General features: G+C 42.4%; 1 protein-coding gene across 2 annotated transcripts in view; it reads right to left on the reverse strand.

The window, feature by feature from the left end:
• The window catches only part of SLC16A12 (solute carrier family 16 member 12), a 48,377-nt gene extending 47,530 nt beyond the window's left edge, over positions 1-847 (reverse strand). For both annotated transcript variants that reach the window (XM_017510135.2, XM_017510134.2), the window contains exon 1: positions 813-847. The gene's annotated coding sequence lies outside the window, so the exon portion shown is untranslated. The remainder of the gene's footprint in view (positions 1-812) is intronic.
• Positions 848-8,631: the final 7,784 nt, after the last annotated feature.

Consider the following 8,631-nt stretch of genomic DNA (forward strand, 5'->3'; position numbering starts at 1 on the left):
TAACAGAATAGACCAAGAAAAAAGAAGAAAAATACACAAAATTTAACACAGTGAAGTCATTTTGTGGAAAAAGAAACACATCAATATGCCTTCTTAATGCAGAGCTTCCCAACTGCTGAGCTGGGCTCCAGATGTGACATGATCTGTATTAGTCTACTCCAGCTGCTGTAACAAAACACCAGACACTGGGTGGCTAAAACAGAAATTTATTTTCTCAGTTGTGGAGGCTAGAAGTCCATCATTAAAGTATCAGCAAATTCAGTTTCTGGGGACAGCTCACTTCCTGGCTTGAAGATGGCCACCTTTTTTTTTTGCAACGTGCTCACGTGGCCTTTCTTGAGTGCATGTGCGTATGCTGGGGGAGAGGGAATATGACTTCTCTGGTGTCTCTTCTAAGGACACTAATCCCATCATGGCCTACCCTTATGGGCCTCCTTTAACCTTAATTACTTCCTTTGAGGGCCTATCTCCAAATACATCACACTGATGGTTAAGGCTTCAACATATGAATTTGGTGGGGACACAAACGTTCAGTCCATAACAGGACCCTTAGCTCATGGGAAGCTGGACAGAGCTTCTGGTGGCCATATGTCAGAGTCACCAGGGCCAGTAACAGCATCATGGTATACTCCATTGTGGTTTAGAAAGACTATGATTTTTGAGGTCTGCCTTCCCAAGAGGGGCTGGGAAGCACTGCCTTATCAAATTGAATACATCACTGCACTGCCAGCTGTTATAATAATAAATCACAATAACTCCCCCAAAAATCAAGAAAATTGGCTGGGTATAGTGGCACATGCCTATAGTCCCACCTACTTAGGAGGCTGAGGCAGGAGGATAGCTTCAGTGTAGACTTTGAGGCTGTACTGCATTATAATCACGCCTGTGAACAGCCACTGCACACCAGCCTTGGCAACATAGCAAGATGCTGCCCCCAAAAACAAACAAACAAACAAAAAACAGAAGAAAATCCTGATAATAGTTAATGCTTAAATAGCATTCACTATGTGTCATGCCTGCTCTTTGTGCTTTTTACACATGTTCACTCATTTAATTCTCACAAAAACCCTCTGCTACGTGACATAATACTGTGGTCAGGTGCATAGTCTTTTGGCATCAAAATGCCTGAGTTCAAATCTCAGCTTCTGCATTTCTAGCTGTGTAAACTATGTCATGTTACTAAGTCTCGGAACCCAGGTGTGGTGGCACATGTGTGTAATCCCAGCCACCTACTCAGGAAGCTGATGTGGGTGGATCTCCTGAGGCCAGGAGTTTAGGACCAGCCTGGGCAACAGAGCAAGACACTGTCTCAAGAGAAAAAAGTTACTAAGTCTTTTTGAATTTCAGTTTTCCTCGTCTGTAAGATGAAGATAAATATACAAAAATATAATTCCAAAAAGTTCTGGGCACAAACCCACAATTTTCACATATATTGGCAGTATAATCATTTGGTAACAAGACCTAAACTACTTATATATCTCTTAGTAAAATATTCTTATGTTCTATTGTAGAATATCTTATGGTTGATTACCAGGTACTCCTTCAAATCCTGCTAGGGGGTTATAAATATCTGCTCTCCATACCATAACAAAAAATGTGGTCCTAAGGATTTCTGAAAAGAGTTTAAACTCACAGTTGTGGGAATTTAATAAATTAATTTAGCTAACACAGTTAAAATTTATAACTGGCACATCCAATGAATGATATACAAGTGATAATTATTATTATTATTATTACTGCTGTTATTACTGCCATTGTGTAGATGAAGAAATGAGGCAAAGACAGATCCAATAGTCTCCCCAAGCCACAGCTGGCATGCAGTATGATGAATGTGAACCTAGACAGTCTAGCTCCAAAGCCTGTGCCCTTAACCACTGCACTGCCCCATCTCCATAAGTTGCATACATTTTATTGTTGTGCAATATAATCTAAGAAGGCAATGCTTCCTTAAAATATTTTTAGAATTTTTCCTATATAAATTGGAAACACTAGGTACTTAATGGAGTATGCGCTCAGATACAAGGAGAATTCTGCTCCCTGGGATGATTCCTTTTCTGGAGGAGGTAAGCTACAGCCACGTTTATGCTACCTGCTCTGCACCTCCCTGGCCCTGCCGATTGTACCAGGAGTCTACACATCATCCTGAGGAACCAATCCAAAGGCTGAATCAAATTCTGAGATTCTACATCATTGGAGTGGGTAACTGAGTCAAGCTGGAGCTGGGAGGTGAAGCACTGCAAGGCTCAGGAGCCACTTTCTACCTGTATACAGAGCAGCTGAGAATCAGAGGAACAAGGAAGCAGTTTCCTATGGATCAGTGGTTGTCAACCATGGTCAGTTTGGCTCCCCAGAGGACATTGGGCAATGTCTAGAGGCACATTTTGTTGTCATAATCAAGGCGTGCTACTGGCATCAAGGGGGCAGAGGCCAGGGATGCTGCTGAACATTCCACAGGACATCCTGAAAAATGAAAGAAATTATCTGGCCCAAAACGTCAACACTGACAAGGCTGAGAAACTCTTATATAGACTTAGAGCAAGAAAGTATGTGGCGTCAACAAGGGGGTGAGATGGAGAAATTAGTTGCATTGGCTCCAGTGGCTCCCTAGGTCCCGGTCCCAGCTGCTTATGACATCTAATGGCTCGTCCTGCTCCAGGTGCCCTGAGGTCCTTAATGGCCAATGTTCTTCATGTCCACATACCATTCCACAGAAGCTCTCCATTTTGTAACAGCAGTTTAATGAGTTTATGCTACCTGAAACCAAAGATACCTGAGATAGGTTTGGGGATGACAGGAAGAGGGATTCAGGCGGAGAGAGGAGTGTATTAAACACACTGAGAGGGCATGTGGAGAAACACCCAGGGAAAGAAGAATGATGCAGGTGAGAGAAGAAATGAGTCAGAGCAAAGAAGCCCCAATAAGCATAGTGTGTTTGTGGGCAGCAAGGAGAGCAGCCTGCCTAGATCAGCAGGTACACTGGGGAAGTTAAAGAAATTAGAGGTAACAGTTTTAAAAAATGCATCAGTACATACAATTATAATACGGACTCGCATATCTGTGACTGTACTAAGCCTAATTCATCCTTATAAAAATTCATGCATATATTAAAAGTACCTTTGGGAATATATACTTCCTGGGTAAGCCATCACTACAGAGTGGAAACTTTGCCCTATCAGTAGAATCCATGATTAGTTATGTTCAACAAGCAGCATTTTCTGAAGATGTGAAATAACCAAAAAGAGGCAGATATCCCTGGCATTTATGACAATCAGCCAAAACAGTTTTTAATCAATAAGCTCCTCGGCTCCCTATTCTATACTCTGGGGAAGATAACTCGTGTCTTGCAGGCTTGGAAGGCAGTGAGCTCACTGCCTGGTACTGAGGATGATCTGGGTTGTATGTAAAAGCCCCACATAGCATACTTATTTTCTTATCTAAAAAAAGAAAGAAAAAGACCACGACTGAACATTGGCCTCCCTGCTCCAGCATTCAGTCAGGACATTTAGGATTTATAAAAGTATCATTAAATTTAGAAATTCAAATATATAAGTAACCTATGTGACTGTGACATGTGATAGAAACTTCTCTACAAAATATAGTAAAAAGTTAGTCAGACACAGTGGTATGTGCCTGCTGTAGTCCCAGCTGCTCAGGAGACTGAGGTCAGAGGATCCCTTCAATCCAGAAATTCAAGATTACAATGAGTTATTATCAAGCCACTGCACTCCAGCCTAGGGGACAGAGTGAAACCCTGTCTCAAAAAAAAAAAAAAAAAAAAAGAAAGAAAGAAAAGGAGAGAAAAAAAGAAATAAGTATAAAGAAGTATAGAAATAGAGACTAGGAAATGAATATCATAAAAACAGGGATCTCCCGGATACCTTATTTCTCTTTTCTCTCCTTTGTTTTCCAATAAGGAGAACTGTGACTCTTTGAGGAAAAAGTTGCTTTTCTGCTTAGGAAATCAAAGGTTCTAGATCAAAAAGCAATAGATACAGAGTTCAGAAAGAGATGTGTGTGGGCTGGTAGCAAATCAAGCCCTGAAAGTCAAAAGACACTCCAGGACAAAATTTGGAACTGTGGGACAAAACATAAAACCGTTCACTTCCAATACTCAGTGCTTCAAAAGGCTCATGGACAATCACGAGCATTCCCTTTTATGGCTGACTGAGAAGAAAGCTGTCAGCTCTGTAGAAGCCATGCAAAGGGTCAGATTCTTCTGAATGAACACAACCATCCTGAGGCAAGGCAACAAGCCTTCTCTAAGGGGAAATCACATTTAGCTCATTAATAGGATGTTTAAAGGAAATGCCCAGAGTGGTGTGGCAAAAAGAGAACTCAAAATTTTAATTTTGTAGATAAACATCATCATAGTGTACCATCTCACACCCTGTCAGAATGTCTATTACTAAAAAGTCAAAAAACAACAGATGTTGGCAAGGATGTGGAGAAAAGGGAACACTTATACATTGTTGGTGGAAATGTAAGTTAATACAACCTCTATGGAAAACAGTATGGAGATTTCTCAAAGAACTAAAAATAGAAATACCATTCAACCCACCTATCATACTACTGGGTGTTTACCCAAAGGAAAAGAAATTGTTGGCCAAGCATAATGGCTCACACCTATAATCCTAACACTTTGGAAGTCTGAGGCTGGTGGATCACCTGAGATCAGGAGTTCGAGACCAGCCTGGCCAACATGGAGAAACCTTGTCTCTACTAAAAATACCAAAAGAAAGAAGAGAAAAGAAAAGAAAAGAAGGAAAGAAGGAAAGCAGGAAAGGAAGGAAGGAAGGAAGAAAGAAAGGAAGAAAGAGAACAAAATTAGCTAGGCCTGGGGCACATGCCTGTAATCCCAGCTGCTCGGGAGGCTGAGGCACGAGAATGGCTTGAACCTGGGAGGCAGAGGTTGCTGAGATCTCACCACAACACTCCAGCCTGGGCAACAGAGCAACTCTGTCTCAAAAAAAAAAGAAAAAGAAAGAGAAATTGGTATTTCTTTGTCAAAAAGACACCTGCACTTGTATGTTTCTTGCAGCACTATTTGCAATAGTAAAGTCACAGAATCAATGCAAGTGCCCATCAACAGATGATTGGATAAAGAAAATGTGATATGTATATATGACATTTATTATACCACATTAATAAATACATATTAAATATATATCTGTATGAATAATAAATACATATTATTTATCTATATAGACACACATATAAAACCATGGAATACTACATAGCCAGAAAAAAGAATGAAATCATGTCTTCTGCAGCAACAAGGATGAGGCACACTAGAAGCCCAAACCTCACCATTACACAATATATCCATATAAGAAACTTGCACATGTGCCCCCCAGGTCTATAGAAATTTATTTAAAAGATTCATCAAAAAAAAATCTCTTAATCTTAAGGAGGGTTTTTTGATGACTCTTTTACAAAATGAATAGCAGCTACTATTTTTTCAGCACTGATTTGTGGGTCAGTGCTAAGGAAGTCATGTACATTATGGTCATTTGGAAGAGGATGTAGGTGCCAGCTCTTTGTTGGTGGAACTCAACAGCATGGCACCACACCTTGCCCAGCAGAATTTCATTTTCCTTTCTGAATTGATTCCATGCCTATAGGAGTGCTAATAAGGACTTAGGAACCAAACTCCCTCACCCTCAAATTGGTAGGCTACGGAAGAGATTCAGTGAACCTCAAATAAGTTAACTTTAACATATTGGGTCACTCCAATGTCTATGCCTAGGATAAAAGCAGCAGCAGCAATGACTAACTTACAATAGGGACAGTTTATCACCAAACAATACCTTAGAAATCTGTAGATCGCTCCTTTCTGGGCAGTTTGGGGGATTCTCGAAGGACCACCCCCCTACCTTGTGAAAGATGTTAGGAAGCAGTATAGGCCCTAGAATGCAGACAGCACATTATAAACTAGACAGATGCTATGCACAGAGATATTGAGATCTGGTTTGGATTATTCTGCACAATATCAGGATAAGTCCAGGATGTAGTGTGACAAGAGTCAAAAAGAAAACTGACGTATCATGAAAGTGACTGGGGGGTGGCTTTATCAGAGCTAGTAAGTGTACAGCTTTGGGGAGAGCTCTTTCATGATAAAAGAAAGGGTGATCATACTTTTTGTACTTGTACATTTTATTTTAATTAATCATCTCTAGAAATGTGGGCATATTATAAGACATCATCATTGTGAAAAATCTTTGAAATTGTTTTTGCTATTGTTTTCACAGCACAGTCATTTAAATAAGAAAACCAAGCTCACCATTTTATAGACATAGTAACACTATTTTGACCCCAACATTACTGCTCAATTTGGTCATCAATATCACGCACTAGACTTGGTTCACAATGGCTTTTTGATGTTTCTGAAAATCATATTCACCTTCTTGGAGACTGGTGACTGCTAAGGATTATTTTTTATATACTACGTATTTAAAGTAATTTTATTTTATTTGTTTTTGAGACAGGGTCTCATTCGGTCACCCAGACAGGAGTGCAGTGGTGTGATCTAGGCTCATTGCAACCTCTGCTTCCCAGGCTCAAGGATCCTTCCACCCCAACCTCCCCATCACCTGGGACTACAGGCACATGTCACTACACCCAGCTAAATTTTTTGCGTTTTTCGTAGAGACAGGCCCTTGCCATGTACCCAGGCTGGTCTTCAACTTCTGGACTTGAGGGATTCACCTGCTTTTGCCTCCTCAAGTTCTGGGATTATAGGCATGAGGCATCATGCAAGTCCTTGAAGCAATTTTTTAAAATGAGATCTTAAAATTGTGAACTAGGATAGCTTGACCTTAAAAACCTAAGGTGGAATCGATCCAAGATGGCCATTTAGGAACAGCTCAGGATTGCAGCTCCCAGTGAAAGCACAGAGGGCGAGTGGACACCGCATTTTTATTGCCCACAGACTAGGAGATCCCCAGGCAGAGAAGCCCCACAGGTTGCCAGCGTGGCTGTTTCAGCCAGCGCAGCCATGTTGGCTGGCGTGGCTGCTTTGCCCCGTGCGGCTGCTTTGTCAGCGCCCCGGAGCAGCAGTTCTCTGTATAAAATACACTGGTTCGGGTGCCCTTTTGGGTGGCAATTGGAGCCACGGGAAGTCGCCCATTTGTCTGTTTAAAAAGGGGACTGAACAGGGAACCAGGACAGTAGATTTCAGGGCAAAAAAAAAGCGCTACAAATCTCAGTGCCGCTGTTTAAGCCAGCGCAGTGAGTCACTGCAGGGGAAAACACACACATCCCGGGGCCTCTTCAACAGGGGACTAGAGCACCAACTAAAAAAAAAAGAAAAAAAAAGGCTCTGAGGCAGGGAGCCAGGTGATCAGGCTTGGCAGGTCCCTCCCCCACAAAAGAACAGCAATCAGAAAATCTCTAGATCGAGAGTTTCACAGCAAGCGCAGCTGAACCCAGGACGGTCCAGCTCTGTGGGGGAGGGGCATCCACCATTACCGAGGCACTTCAATGCTAGGAAGGTAGTCAGCCAATGCTGAGGCAGCCCACCACTGCCAAGGCAACCAGCCATTGATGAGGCAGCCTGCCATTGCCGAGGCAACCCGCATTACAGAGACAGTCCACCAATACAGAGGTGGGCCACCACTGCCAAGGCAGTTCTAACAACACCCATACAAACAGGACTGCAGGGAAGTTCACTCGGCAGCTGGGCAGAGCCCACAGCAGCTCAGCAAAGCCTCTACAGGCAGACAGTAACTAGGCTGCCTCCTTGCTGGGCAGGGCAGCTCTGAAGGAAAAAAGAAAAAGAAGGCAGCAGCACAACGGAAACTCATAAATAAAGCCCTGACTCCCTGGGACAGAGCACCTGGGAACAAAAAGCGGTTTATGAGTTCTGCTGCAGCAGACCTAAACGTACCTGCCCAACAGCTCTGAATGAACACTGGAGCTCACAGCTCAGCATTTGAGCTCCTATAAAGAACAGACTGTCTCCTCAAGCAGCCCCCTGACCCCTGTATATCCAAAGAGCCACCTCATAAAGGAGAGATCAGAATGACATTTGGCGGGTATCCTTCTGGGACAAAGATAGCTGAAGAAGAAAACTGGTAGCAACCCTTACTGTTCTGCAGCCGCTGCAGGTGATCCCCAGGCAAGCAGGGCCTGGAGTGGAACTCAGAAGACCTACAGCAGAGGGGCCAGACTGTTAGAAGGAAAACTAAGAAACAGAAATAACCTCATCATCAACAAACAGAACGTCCACTTAGAGACCCAATCTGAAAGCCAGCAACTACAAAGACGACAGGTAGATAAATCCATAAAGATGGGAAGAAACCAGCCCAAAATGGATGAAAACAACCAAAACCAGAACACCTCTCCTCCTAAAAGGGATCACAACTCCTCACCAGCAAGGGAACAAGGTTGGATGGAGAACGGGTGTGATGAAATGACAGAATCAGACTTCAGGAGGTGGGTATTAAGAAACTTCTGTGAACTAAAAGAACATGTTCTAACCCAATGCAAAGAAACTAAGAACTTTGAAAAAAGATTTGAAGAAATGCTAACAAGAATGGACAAAATAGAAAGGAATATAAGTGAACTGATGGAGCTGAAAAACACAATACAAGAACTTCGCAAAGCATGCACAAGTTTCTACAGTCAAATTGA

This window comes from Cebus imitator, unplaced genomic scaffold (assembly GCF_001604975.1).
Source record: "Cebus imitator isolate Cc_AM_T3 unplaced genomic scaffold, Cebus_imitator-1.0 Scaffold431, whole genome shotgun sequence".
Taxonomy (NCBI): domain Eukaryota; kingdom Metazoa; phylum Chordata; class Mammalia; order Primates; family Cebidae; genus Cebus; species Cebus imitator.